We start from the raw sequence: 15,727 nt of genomic DNA, 5'->3' as shown, positions 1-15,727 counted from the left end.
GGTTTCTGAGTAATGAAACCGAAAGGACACATGCAGTATCCTACAGTTAATTGCTACAGGTTTTTTTCTTTCTTAACTGAGGCTAGAGACTCAGAATGTGGGCAAAATCCAGGCAGCTCCCTCCTTCACAGTTGTCTTCGGGGCCCTTACTCCACAGTAGGAATACAGCAGCCGATGTAATTGTTTCTCAGGCATAATTTTGGTAAGGCAATAGAGGGGTTTTGGGTTTTAATTTTTTGCTTTGAATCTTTTTTTTTTTTTTCCTGTCTGTCTCTCTTTTAAAAGTGCCCTTATTAATTGGGCTTCCCTGTGGCTCAGCTGGTAAAGAATCCGCCTGCAATGCAGCAGACCTGGGTTGGATCCCTGGGTGGGGAAGATCCCCTGGATAAGGGAAAGGCTACCCATTCCAGTATTCTTGCCTGAAAAATTCCATGGACAGAGGAGCCTGGCAGGGTATAGTCCATGGGGTCACAGAATTAAACCCAACTGAGTGACTAGCACTTTCACTTTTCATGCATAGCTTCACTGAGGAGGTATCATTTCTGTTGGATCTTAAAAAGTGAGTCAGTCTTTTTAAAAAAGTAACTGGAGGAAATAGATTTTAAAGCAAATGAAGGCAGTGAGCAGATGTATTAAAGTAGGGGCTACTCAGCCCCTAAGTAATCAGGTCCATGTAACCAGTGTAACAGACTCACTGAGAATAAAGTTGAAAGACTTGGTTCATAGACTGTATTCCGCAGGCAGAGACTTTGAAGGTTACTAGGAATGCTGAGTCATGTTTGAGCTCCCTCTCTCTGATGACAGAAAGAGAGAATAAAGTGAGGACACTGGAGATAGAGATGGTTTGGGACGGTGATTCTATAACTTAGAAGACATATTACAGTCCCACCACTCTAGGTTCCAGAGAGTCATTCAGAATTTCAGGTTCCTTCCATTCTGCTGTTTGGTACCCACTAAGACATCACAAATATGTGGAAATTCAAAGGTTGACTGCTGCCACATCAGCTGATATCCAGATCAGTTCAGTTCAGTCTGTCTGTCATGTCCAACTCTTTGTGACCCCGTGGACTACAGCACGCCAGGCTTCCCTGTCCATCACAAACTACCGGAGCTTGCTCAAACACGTCCACCGAGTTGGTGATACCATCCAACCATCTCATCCTCTATCGTCCCCTTGTTCTCCTGCCTTCAATCTTTCCCAGATAGTAAGATGGATAAGAGTGACTGGTGGAGAACAGGCTCAAGGTTCTCTGGCATAGACCCACAAGTAAGGTACATATACTTCTAATCACCTGGATGCAAGAGCAGGTAGAAAAGTAGGATCTCTACCTGGATTGCCATGAGCTCATCTCATAAAATAGAATCAATCATAGTGTTTACAGTTGAAAATTCTGTCAAACCACTAAAAGTATACCCAACAATATCAGAGACAGATTTTTAAAGTGTCTTAAACTTGTAACTTCTAGAGTTGAAATTTAACTGGGTTAAGGATAGTGACCCTGAACTTACTGAGACACAGATACTGACAATGAGGGTCGGGCACTGACCCAAGTCCAGAGAAAAAAATTTTTTTTCCCTCATCAACTGGATCACAGCATCCTGCCTGCCCTCTTTTTGCCTCACTCTTTTGTTTTGGTTTTTATTTTGTTCCATGAGGCTATAAAATAAAAATATGATTTTAAAGATGTAGAATATACAGCTAGCTAACTCTTTTAGTCTTTAAATCAACATTTTTATTGTTATTTTATTATGCATCATATTTTAATGTTTATAATAACTTATTTTAATATTATTTAATTATGCTAATTTATTATTATTACTGAAGAAAAATACCCTTGGAGTTATCTCCCAGCTTCCATGGGAGAACTCCAGAAAGAGTTCCATGGAAAATTATTGCAAGATAAAATATCTTTTAAGAAATGTATTCTATAAATCTTGTTCACAAAATATAGTATTGGTTAAGGAAGAATTATTAAAATAATTTCCTAAACTGATGGAGGATAAAGAGATGTTATTTAACTGAAATGAAATTTTACTCATCTTCTATTTAACTCCAGAAAAGATGGCCAACCCAGCATCTTGTTTTAGAAATAATATGTTAATACAGTCCAGCTGTCCCCTGGAGGAAGAGTGTGGTCTCTAAGGAGAATCTGCAGAAGCACTTTGGGAACACAGATTTAATTGACCAGTTTTCACATTCTGCTACAGATTTAGATTTTCAAAATCAGGCTCTTCCTTTCCTCATACAGAAGAGCTGCTGATTTCCTAGAATGGAGTCTGTTACAAAAGGAGCTCTTCATTGCTTTCAGTTTCAGTCTGGATCCTGTTTAAAAGAAATGCCATTTCAAGTGGCCTCAAGTGATATAAGACACTGGCTGGCTGGAAAAACATTATGCTGGATCATTTTAAAACCTAACTACTGTTCACCTTAAACTATGTGTCTGTGTGCTGTCACTTAAGTCATGTCTAAGTCTTTGCAACACCATAGACTATAGCCCACCAGGCTCCTCTGTCCATGGGATTCTCCAGGCAAGAACATTGGAATGGGTTGTCATGCCCTCCTCCAGGGTATCATCTCTACCCAGGGCTCGAACCCACGTCTCTCATGTCTCCTGCACTGGCAGGCTGATTCTTTACCACTAGCACTGCCTGGGGAGCCCTCATCTTAAACTATGTTTTATGTCAATTATATCTCATTAAAGCTAGAAGAAGAAAAAAGTCATGACTGCAACCATGTGTCATTTGGTGGGAGTAAGGGGAGAAACATCATGTGAAATAAAGTTCATATTTTATGGCAAGAGAAGAAAAATTTAATCATATAAATTTTCTGTGCCCTTTGCCCTCCTGTCTCCCTCCTATGGTGCACTGTGTATCTGCATTATGTATCAGCAAAACTTCCACCATGGGCAGAAATACCTGCTCAGCCATAAACAGCAACATTCCCCTGTTCACCAAGACAACGCCTTAAAAATAACATTCCTTCCTGATCTCATAAAGGGCCATGATGACTCTTCATTCTAGGTTATGTGAACAACCAAAACATGCCATTTAATGTACAGCTGCTGCTGCTGCTAAGTCACTTCAGTCGTGTCTGACTCTGCGTGACCCCATAGACGGCAGCCCACCAAGCTCCCCTGTCCCTGGGATTCTCCAGGCAAGAACACTGGAGTGGTTTGCCATTCCCTTCTCCAGTGCATGAAAGTGAAAAGTGAAAGTGAAGCCACTCAGTCATGTCCGACTCTGTGAAACCATGGACTACAGCCTACCAGGCTCCTCCATCCATGGGATTTTCCAGGCAAGAGTACTGGAGTGGGTTGCCATTGCCTTCTCCATAATGTACAGCATCTGTCCTCAAAATCTTTTATCACTGACTTGACTTCTAACAGGTGGAACAGTTCTTTGAGCTTTCTGAGATTCTCTTCTCGTTATAATCCTCAAATCTGACTCAAATAAAATTTCTGATTTCTTCCATAGATCAACAGATTAATTTTTCATCAGCAACTGCATCAAAGAGTTACAGCACCTTTCATTGTTATTTTTTCAAGAGCAAGTATATGGCACTTAGCATTTTAAGTCTTGCTTTTAATTCTAGGAAGCCCCAGACTGGTCTATTTGTAAGGTTGGTGGCATGACGTGGTATCAGTTTTGCCTATCTGTGTGCCCAGTCGCTTCAGTCATGTCTGACTCTTTGCGACCCCATGAACTGTAACCTGCCAGGCTCCTCTGTCCACAGGATTCTCCAGGCAAGAATACTGAAGTGTGTTACCATGCCCTCCTCCAGGGGATCTTCCAGACCCATTAATAAGCAACAAAAAGCAGAAATTAGCATTAATTAAGCAGAAATTAGCATTAATTAAGCAGAAATTAGCATTAATTAAGCATTAATAAGCATTAATAGCATAAAATGCTTAATAAATAATTAATAATGTTTAATAAATAAATATATAATAAATACATAATGCTTAATAATAATTAAGCATTAATAAGCAACAAAAAAGCAACAAAAAGCAGAAATCTGAGGAAGTACAGCCTGAATTTGCTAACTGAATCCTATTACTTTTATTTTCTACACCAAATCAGGCAATTTAAACATCTTAGGGCAAAGAAGACATCTTCTGTAGACATTGTTAAGTGGCTCCTTCCTCCATACTTTTCTTCAACCCTGAAGACTGGTCAAGCCCAGGAGCACCAGTTATGAGACTGGGATGTGTTTGCATAGAGATGGTTTCAGTTATTCCAGCTTGGTAACTCCCGATGGTGCTGATTTGGCCCCCAGGTGACATTTGACAATGTCTAAGGACATGTTTGCTTGTAACTGGCTTGGTTAATCATCTACTCTGGAAAGTTTCCCTGGAATAAATGGGAGCTTCTCTGCCCAAAATGAACGGCCCACAGCCAATGCCTGCTGTGGGATATTGATATCCAACCCTTTGCTGCAAGGAGGAACCAACTCTGGTGCTGGTTGTGCTAAAGTGGTCACATGGGACCAGCTTGAAGCCACTTTCCACCTGAGACTGTAACCTTTTTTATTTTTATATTCTTTTCCTCTCCCCCTTCTCTCAGTCCCCTTCTGAAAGCACTCACTCAGTGAGTCATTTGTATGAAACTATAGCTCTCAGTCTCTGCTTCTGAGGAAACTGACCTAAGACGTTACAAAGCTTCCTTTGTGGTTTAGTATATGTAAGCTTCATGTGAAGGCTCCAAATCTGTTTTAAAAGAATGAGTATTATGTTTCAGGGTGAAGGTTCTACAATTAAACATTAAGCCAAGTTTGTTCATTAAGTTTTTAAGACATTTTCTAATTTCTCCGATTTTTCAGTCTTTTATTTTCTGAATTACTGAGATGTGTAAGTCACTTTTATGTTTCACAGTACAGAAATTAAAAGCCTTCTCTGTTCTTTATCTGATTGTGACATAAGTGAAAAACATTCATGCTTAAATCATCACACTCAAAATTATTCACCTTTACTCTCCTCCAGAATAATTCAAAGACTTTAGAACACTTGATCTGTGGCCCCAATCTTCCTGAACTATTTAATGTTAATTCTATCTTCTCATTTTTCAGTCCGAGCATATATTATTATGATTGTTTCATGCAGTCAGTCATTTATTGATTGTTTCACATTCTACTGCTGTCTTAGATTTTCATTTGCTTTTGCACTCCAGACTTCCTGTCTCTTGGAGCTTTTTACTCCTGCATTTCAATTAGAGTTGATGTGCTCATGGTAAACTCTCCACCAGATATGAATTTTGTACCCATTTTTGAATGTTTTTTTTCCTGCATATATCTAGGTTAACAACTATCTTTTTCTTTACCTTGCACTTTCTTTTCACTTCCACTGATGCTGCTGAGAAGTCAGCTTTCACTCTGTCTTGCTGTGAACTAAATATGTTCTTCTTCTGTAAATATTCTGCAGATAGTCTCATTTGCATGCCATAATTTCATTCTGATTTCTCAGGTGTATATTTACCATTTTTTCCACTTGGATTTAATCTTGCATTTGCACATGGATGATTTTTAAAGTTCTGGGAAATTCTCTGACATTGTATCTTCAAATATGGCCTCTGTCCCATTTCTCTTTCCCCGGCTACTACTTTTGATTCCATATCAGTTAGACATCTTGTTCTATTCCCTCCATTACCAACCTATTCTTCACCCTGAATTGCTTTTTATGATGTTTCCCCACCTCAATCAATTTCTCTTCCTTTGGGTCTGATCTGCTTCTTAGCCATATAGCTCCTCCCAAAGACAAAGATACCCTCTTGAGGCTTTCTCGGAGTTCACTTTTCCCATCAAGTAGAACTTGACTTTAATCCTTGTCCTTTCCTAGCCCAACTTTAGTAAGAATCCTGCTAGGTTAGTTTATTGAGATTCCCCCATCCTTGATTTATGATTAAATTCCTCATCACTCACTCTTGATGTTATGGACTAAATGTCTGTATCCTTCCAAGATAGAATTTGATATCAACAACTGAGGTGCTAAAGTTCAACAAACACCTTAAAATGTGGAAGCAGATTTGGAACTAGGTAATGGGTAGAGGCTGAAAGAGTTTTGAAGTAGATGCAAGAAAAAGCCAATACTGCCATGAAGAGAATCATGTAAGGGTGATTCTGGTGAGAACTCAGATGGAAATGAGGAACGTGTTTTTTAAACTGAAGGAAAGATAATTCTTTTTGTAAAGTGACAAAGAACCTGCCCCAATTTCTTCATGTTCTACTATTTAGTAGAAAATAGATGAAACTAGAAATTTAGTTGAGATTTCTAAGTGTTGAGAGAGAAGCTTCATTCCTTCTAACTGCTTTATACTAAAATGTGAGAAGACAGAAAATAATGAAGTTGTAAATGCTAAGGAAAGAGGAACCAAAATGTAAAGATTTTGAAAGCTCTCACTCAGGCTGACCACATTATAAAAAATAAGGAAGTACACTCAGAAGAGCACAATAAAGTTGTGGTGGCAGAACCATTTGATAAGAAAATCAGTGTGGCGTGAGGCATGAATTTAATCAGCCGTCTCAACACAAGGCAAGTATAGAGATGGGACTATACCCACAGAAACACTGCCAGCTGGAACTACAGGAAACAGACAAAGTGGGATGAAATGAAGAAAGTCTGTTGGACTTCTTAGATTCAAGAGAACGGGACCATAGAGCTCTTCGTCAGTTAATAAGTACTCTTCTTCAAGACAAGAGAAGAAGAACCCCAAATACAATTCAGAGATCGTCAGGGCTGCCACTTCCACCTCAGGCACAGAGTTCATGGACATGTGGTTTAGGAGTATAGGGGTGCCTTTATGTTGATTTCAAGGGGTGAGGAAAATGCCCAGCAGAGAATCTGTGGCATATGACCTTCACCCCACAGAGCCACAGGCACATGACCCCTGCCATGGAGAGCCTCACCCACACAACCCCCACCAGGCAGAACTGTGGGGCTAATGACTCAGTGAGCCTGGGGGCAGAATTCTGCCCCAATAAATATAGAAGGCAGTGCATTGAAAAAAAAAAAAAAGAGTATTATTGTCCTTCCTTAAGATCTAGTAGAGCTTGCCTTGCTAGGAATTTAGACTTGCTTAGGACCCTCACACCTTCCACCTTTCTCTCCTATTTTTCCCTGTGGGGATGGATTGTATATCCATCCTTATACTATTTGTCCATGCTCCACCATTGTATCTTGGAAGCATGCAGCTTGTCTGGGTTCATGGGTTCACAGCTGGAGAATTTTGCCTCAGGATGATTCCTACTGCAAGCCTCATCCATATCTGATACAGAATATACTTATGTGAGACTTTGGTCATTATATTTTAGAGCTGTTACTGGAATGTACCAAGAATTTTAATTTTGAGCCTGTTGGGATAAAGTGAATGTATTCTGCACATGTAAAGGACATGTATTTGGTGGGGCCAGTGATGGAATGCTATGGACATCATGTTTGTGTTCCCCCAAAATTCATGTTAAAGCCAAAATTCCCAATGTTATAGTATTTGGAAATGGGCTTTTTGAAAGTAATTAGATCATAAAGAAGAACCTTCGTGAATGGATTTCAGTCCTAATAAAAAGATAATGAAACATAGGATCTCTCTCTGCTCTCTGCCACATGAAAATACAATAAGAAAACAGTTATCTACAAACCACCAGACACAAGATCCACTAGCACATTGATCCTGTACTTCCCAGGATCCTGTACTTTCTCTAGAACTATTACAAAGTAATTTCTGTTGTTTAAGCCACCTGGTCTATAGTGTTTTTATTACAGCACCTGAACTTACTAAGACTCAATATCTAAGCTGTTGGTCTGTCTTTAGCAGTCCTATTAAGCCAGTTTAACAAGAATTTCCTTATCCTTACCTACCTGTCTTCGTGCTGAGTCGTGTCTAACTCTTTGTGACCCCATGGACTGTAGCCCACCAGGCTTCTTGTTCATGGAATTTCCCAGGCAAGAACACTGAAGTGGGTTTGCCATTTCCTACTCCAGGGACCAAACCCACATCCCCTTCGTCTCCTCTATTGGCAGGCAGAGTCTTTACCGCTGTGCCACCTTCAGTAATTTTTTATGCCCTGACCCTCTAACTCTGCTTGTCAGCTATATATTCCCAACTGACTTTACTATATTTGTATCAGAGCTCAATATTTCTTCTCTATTGCAACAGCTTTGACCCCTTTTGCAAAAATCTTGAATAAAGACTTCCTTGCCATTTTAAGAAGTGTTAGTATACTGTTTCTATTACAGTCTATTGCTGCAACAGATTCACCATTGTGCTCTGCAGAACTTTCACCTTGGACTTCGGTTGTACACCTGTTAAAATTTTTTCTTCATTCCTGACTTGATTAGAGATCAGTTACTGAGTTCAACTCCTATCTCATTGCTTCAGATGATAGCACAGTAAGGACAAATTTTTTATTCTTAACAGTCTGTGTATAATCTTGAAACTGCATTAGAATTTCAGACATCAATGATCTAAAGCATGAGAGCTTCTCAGTTCACACCCCTATCTTGAATCCTTGCTGACTACTTTTAACTTAGAGAATCCCAGTAATAAAAAGATTCCAAGATCTTTCATTCAGACCTTGAGATCCTTCTTGGCCTTCCCAAAACACTATCGTCTACACTCCATTCTCCAGTGTCTCCATATTCCCCTCTCCACTGTCCCTTTTCCTTCTGCTCTTAAAATGCTCTTCTGCCTTTAAGTTAACCTCCAAGGTAAAAGTATTGAGTCTCCACCATCTGTAGATGATGCTCAAGACACCCCCACCACTTACTCACAATCAAAACCGAACATAGACAGTAACATTTAAACCTTGGTCTTAGATCAAATTTCACAACTAAAATCCACCAAGTCCCCAAAGGAAAGAGAGAAATTTATTTAACAATTCAGGAGTTGTTGGGTGCTTACTCTCTGAGATCCTCCAACTTATATCAACTTATCCTCTTATTTGTGGTATGCCTTTCTTTAGTTTTGGAAAGCTAAAGGAACTACTATCTTGGAAAACCTTCAGTTCAGTTCAGATCAGTTCAGTTGCTCAGTTGTGTCCGACTCTTTGCAACCCCGTGAATCACAGCACACCAGGCCTCCCTGTCCATCACCAACTCCCGGAGTTCACCCAAACTCATGTCCATCGAGTCAGTGATGCCATCCAGCCATCTCATCCTCTGTTGTCCCCTTCTCCTCCTGCCCCCAATCCTTCCCAGTATCAGGGACTTTTCCAATGAGTCAACTCTTCACATGAGGTGGCCAAAGTATTGGAGTTTCATCGTTAGCATCAGTCCTTCCAATGAACACCCAGGAGTGATCTCCTTTAAGAGATCTCAAACCACTGCAGAGTCCATTCAGGGGGTAAAAAAGTCAAAGAAAAATCATTAGAAGACATTCTGAGTTTTATCCTGTTAAAATTGATTGGTCATGTATTCAAACTTGAAAACAACTAAAGGAGAAACCTTGACAAATTATCATCAGCAATTAGACATTACTTAGAAAGAGCATTCGGGACTTGAACTCAGTTACCAAGCAGCCTTTGCTCTAGTTACAGCTTTCTGAATGACCTAAGACTCAAGCTTCATGACACTACTCCCTCAAAAAATGGCTATTGTTAAAATACTGAAATGTCTGAACTTCAGACATTAGCCTAGCACTATGAGGGCAACAGTTCTTAAAAAACAGAAAATGCATAATCAAATCATATGACTTTATTTATTAAAGCAATTAGGAAAAGTTAAATGAAGACAAAACCCCATAATACAGGCCTGCACTGACCAGGATGCTTGCTGGTATTGCAAAAAAAAAAAAAAACTATTGGGTTTGGGAATGTCCAGCCTTCAGATGGAAAGAAAAGAACCCAAAACCCTCTTCACAGGAGAAATACTAACTCAGCTCTGAGAAAGCAGACATACCATGCCCTTAATTCCCACTAAATTCACCAGATGATGTTACCCTTGTGAGTTGAATGGCATCCAATCTTGTGACTATTTCACAATCATGTGATTGGCACCCAATCACAATATCATAGATATTGGAATGACACATTTCACTCTTAACACTGTTTCTTTTTCTGGCCCCTTCAAAATTACCAAACTGCCAGTAGTGGGCTTTGACAATTTGCTTCACAATTTGCCTGCCAGACTCTCAATATCTTTATAAGATCCCTTCAGTGTCAATAGAGTTTTCTTCTTAGATCAACTACCCCAATAACTTTGTGAATTGGGGTGTTAAACGTCATTGAGACCCTGAAGGACTTCTTTCACACGTCTATTCACTTCCTTCACACCTGCTTCCTCTAATGGCTTTGCCCGATTTCACTAATCTTCTCTGTCCTCTTCAACCTCGTACCTATTTTGCAGAGGACTTAAGCCAATTAGTGGACAGAATTTCACCTCATTGTAGACAAGAAATTCCACTGATATTGGCATCTATGTGGTGTAGAACCCCATCATAGAATGCTATCATAAGTAGAGGTACATGTCTCCATGGTCCTCCTCACAAGTCCCCAGTGTAATTTAGCCTTAGATGGATTTGAAGGACTCTTCCCAATAATTCAAAGATTTTTAGATAAGGGACTTCTGGTTCCTATTTCTAGCCCATGCAACACTTTCATTCTGGCTGTTAAAAAGCCAAATGGAAAGGGTACTGGCTCTTCCAAGACCTAATGTACTAATATGTTCCCTTTCATCTAGGAGAAAAGGAAAGACAGCTCTGCCGAAGACCAGCCCCTGCTGATCCAGGGTATTCGAAGGGGAGACGGCGTCGGCGACTATTTATTTATTTATCAAAGATATAAAGAGTAATAGAATGAGGATAGCTCAGTAGGAAAATTCAGTGGAGAAAAGAGGCTGAGTAGCTTGGTTTACGCGGAAAATCAATATAACCCGTGACACCAGGTTAGCTCTGACCACGGAGGCCGCAGGCGCCCTCTCGAATAGCGGAAGGTGCCCCACCTTAGACACGTTCTCGAGTGGGTCTTAGAAGCCCAGGCAAATAAGTGGTCACAGAGGATATCCACGCTCCAGATGGAGACTTCAGCCGGAAGTTAAAGGAAAGAATGACATGGGGAGACCAAGCATTGGTGAGCAAGGCCCGTAGCTTTATTTTTAACAGGGGCTTTTATACCCTAAGTTACACATAGAGGATAATAGGGGATGCAAAGTCAGCAGTCTTTGATTCTTATCAAAAACCAGGGTTTCTTTCCTGCAAATTTATCGTATACAAATGGTTTAGGTGATTTACATCATCTTCTGGCCAGAAGGCCTACTAACATTTTATGACTCTTGACAAGAACTTATCAACAAAGACTTATTTTCTCTAAGAGTAATTATTTTAAGGTTTGGCGCCATCTTCCAAAGATAAAATTGCATTCCTATAGAGCGGATGTGTAATGGGTTTACAACAAAGAAAATAATTTATTACCTTAAGGGTCTAAAGTTACTAACACCAAGGCCACTACTTATTTTTTCTACATACCAACTATATTAATTAATACACATTCAAGGATACAATTCAGGGGATGTGAAAACTTGGCAACAAGCATTGGCTCATCAATGAAATCCTTTACTAGTTTATTCTGACAGTGTCTAACTCTCTGAGAGGCTCTAAGCTATTTGAATATCTTAAGCTTCCCGTGCCTCTTGAGGCTGGGAGACTGTAAACAATCGTATGCATAGCTGTAGGAGTCCGGGTAAACTTGTCAGGCAAGTTAGAGAGCCATCTGAGGGGTTTGGATTTAAACACTCCTAATTGCCCAGGAACTTTATTAATTGGAGCTGTAAGTTAACTCTTTGACAGAGAGAGCGAGATGGTGGTAGGGGACAGCCCCCAGTAAAGTCAGAGGTGAGAGCACAAAGCAATAAAGTAGGCAGACTCTGGTTTTTTGGGGGGTAGATGCTCGAGAATATCCGGGCGGACTCCTGAGGCTCGATCCCGCCTTTGCGTATGCCGAGCCTCCTTCCTCATGACCTTTGTCACGAGTGGAATGCCTCACCGGCTCCCGGCAGAGCTCTATTCTGAGCTCTATCAGTGTTCCCCTTCCTGCATTCAACAACCCCCAATCCACCCATGTCAGACTTTCCCCTTCCCATTCTAGCCCTTAAATGCTACACAACCACTCAAGGTTTAGGCTTCTTTCCTCTCTGGGACTTTTGAGAAATGTAGGAACCTCAAATGCAACTACCAGAGGCTGATAAGATTAATTGCAACAAAGCGGATAATTTATCCACTCAGATGAGTTTTTAAAACACCCAGACAGCTGTTAGTCTATAGTCTTCATAAGATTACATATCATGGCAAAAGAAAAAACTTACAAGTCTCTTTCAACTTTCGCTATATTTCACCAGTTTTGATAAGTTGTATTTTCATTTCAATTCATTCATTTTAAAATTTCCGTTGAGACTTGTTTGACTTATATATAATGTAGAGGTGCATTGTTTAGTATCCAGCTATTTTAGGACTTTCCAGATATCTTTCTGATATTAGTTTCTAGTTTAATTCCACCATGATCTGAGACATGCGTTGTAACATTTCTATTCTTTTAAATTGTTAAGGTGTGTTTTACCATCCATAATGTGGTCTTGTTGTCGTTGTTGTTCAGTCACTCAGTCATGTCCAACTCTTTAAAAACGATGGGCTGCAGCATGCCAGGCTTCCCTGTCCTTCACCATCTCCCAGAGTTTGCTCAAATTCATGTCCCTCGAGTCAGTGATGCCATCCAACCATCTCATCCTCTGTCGTCCCCTTCTTCTCCTGCATTTCCCAGCATTGGAGTCTTTTCCAGTAAGTCCGCTCTTCCCATCAGGTGGTCAAAGTAATGGCGCTTCAGCTTCAGCATCATTTCTTCCAATGAATATTCAGGACTGATTTCCTTTAGGATTGACTGGTTGGATCTCCTTGCTGTCCAAGGGACTCTCAAGAATCTTCTCCAACACCACAGTTCAAAAGCATCAACTGTTTGGCACTCAGCTTTCTCTGTGGTCCAACTCTCACATCCATAAACAACTACTGGAAAAAACATAGCTTTGACTATATGAACCTTTGTTGGCAAAGTAATGTCTCTGCTTTTTAATATTCTGTCTAGGTTTGTCATAGCTTTTCTTCCCAGGAGAAACATCTTTTAATTTCATGGCTGCAGTCACCATCTGCAGTGATTTTGGAACCCAAGAAAATAAAGTCTGTCACTGTTTCCATCTATCTTGGTGAATGTTACATGTGAACTTGGAAAGATTGTGTAACCAAAAAGCAGAACTAACCCAATTATCCACCAACTTTATGAATGGGTAAATAAAATGTGTTACCTATCACCTCACGCTGGTCAGAATGGTTATCATCAAAAAAAACCCACAAGTAACCAATGCTGTAGACAATGTGGAGAAAAAGGGAATCCTGGGTACACTCTTGGTGGAAATATAAATCTGTGCAGCCATAGTGGAAGAGCATGGGGGTGACTCAAAAATCTAAAAGCAGAGCTATCATATGACTCAGCAATTCCACTCCCAGGAATATATTTAAAAAAAAAAAAAGAATGAGAGAAGAAACACTAATTTGAAAAGATGCATGCATCCCAGTGTTCATAGGAACATTATTTGCAATGGCCGAAGTATGGAAGCAAGCTGGGTGTCCACTAACAAATGTGAATGGATAAGGAAGGTAAGGCATATATGCACCATGGACTACTACTCACTTATAAAAAGGAATGAAAATTTTCTATTTGCAGCAATATGGATGGAACTGGATGGCATTACGCTAAATAAAATAAGCCAGAGAAATATACTACATGATATCAGTGACATGTGAAATCTAAAAAATACAACAAGCTAGTGAATATAATAAGAGAGAAGCAGACACAGACATAGAGAACAAACTGGTGGTTACTGTGGGAGCAGGGAGGGACAATAGAAGGGTGGGGGCAGGGAAGGTACAAAATATTGGATGGAAAATAAGCTACAACCCAGAGAATATAGCCATTAATTTGTAATAACTGTAAATTAATTGTAACCTTAAAAGTTGTATAAATTTTTTTAATTTTTAAATAAAAATAAAATGCAGTATATTTTTGCCATGGAATAATATTTAGCCTTAAAAAGGAAGGAAATCCTGACACATTACAACACACATGAACCCGAAAACATTATGCTAAGTGAAATAAACCTATCACATAAAATACTGTATAACACCATTTATATGAGGTATTCAGAGTAAAGTTCATAGAAAGTTTACTAGTGATTACCAGGAAATTGGTGAGAAGGAAATGGAGACTTGTTTATTAGATACAAAGTTTCAGTTTAGAAAAATGAAAAAGACTAAGAGACAGCAGTGAAGCTTGCAACAACTATGTGCATGTACTTAATTCCACTGAATTGTACTCTAAAAATAGATAAAATGCAAACATTATGTTGTATATATTTCACGACAATGAAAAAAATTAAATATTTTAAGTGGAAGGAAATAGACTTGATAGTTTCTGCATTTTATGTATTAGTGGACAGTCAGCAGGGACAGAGAGACATTGGGACCTCTCCTAGTGCAAATATATCAGAGAGGAATTCATTAATTTGCATTTGATCAGGGACTGGAATCAGTCCCTGCATCAGTCAACTGGGCCAAGAGTGAGCACCATATTCAGTGCAACGTGAGACTACTGGGCATAAAAACGGTGGTCAGGGAAATAGGATCATATTGCTGAAGTAAAAGAATTCCATTCAAATAACAATGCTGAGTAGGGAAGGCACCTTTCCAAGGAAAGAGATACTAGGAAAAACACTGTAGAGCTGATATACCAGTTGCAGTCAGTCATAGAAACAGAAACCACTTCAGTTTAAACATAATAAATTTGTACAAGTGACACAGGAACAGAGACAGGGGCTCATGCAATAACCCTGGGGGCTAAGTAGTTGCAGTAAGAAACAACATCCTAGGCTTCAGAAACTAGAGACTGATACTAATGCTGAAACTGATAAAGATGCTGATACTGAAGTCCAGAGGCCTGGGCCTCAAGCAGAAAGTGATGCCTCACAGGCCTCTGTTAAGGGAGTTGGAGCCACAGAGATGTACCTCCTCCCAGACACTACCTGAAGAACACAGGATGCAGAGACCTCAAACTGTCCCTTCCTCCTCACTCACAGTTTTCATCCAGTGCCTCATATCTTGGCTGAAGCTAGTAGGCAGGCAGGGGGAAGGAGGAATGTGTGTAGTGCTGAGCTGAAATTTCCACAGCAGTGGAGAGCAGCAGGAAAGGAACAGAACAGACCTTAGAGCAAATAGTCCAAGACCAGCAATGATAATTTCTCCGGACACTGGTGTTAGAGAGATAAAGAGATTTTATTATTTTAAAAAGAGCTGGAAAAGACTCATGAGCTCAATTTAGCTGTGTTAAATGTTCCATCACTCAGACCTGAGATGGAAAACCACTTTGAATATCTACTTAAGGTCAGAAACCTTTGTCCTAGCCTCACTCTGGGACTCCAGAGTTAACAGTTCAGAGCTATAAAGCTCAAAACTTGCTCTGTGAGAGAGCTTGCACATTTTTCCTATCAAGACCTTCGCTTCAATCCATTAACATAATCCTTCTACTTGAGATCTTGTCTGTATGTTCTTTCCATCAGATGGAAAAACACAACATTCTCAGCAAACACCTTTACTATTTTGACTATGGGTAATGGTCAATAATGGATATTGACCATATTGAATTTCATATTGATCATATTGAAATGATAATGAAATGTTACACTTATTTATTCAGCCAACCATTCAT

This window comes from Bos mutus, chromosome 3, assembly GCF_027580195.1.
Source record: "Bos mutus isolate GX-2022 chromosome 3, NWIPB_WYAK_1.1, whole genome shotgun sequence".
NCBI classification, from domain to species: Eukaryota; Metazoa; Chordata; class Mammalia; order Artiodactyla; family Bovidae; genus Bos; species Bos mutus.
Note: the sequence above shows the minus strand (reverse complement) of the source record.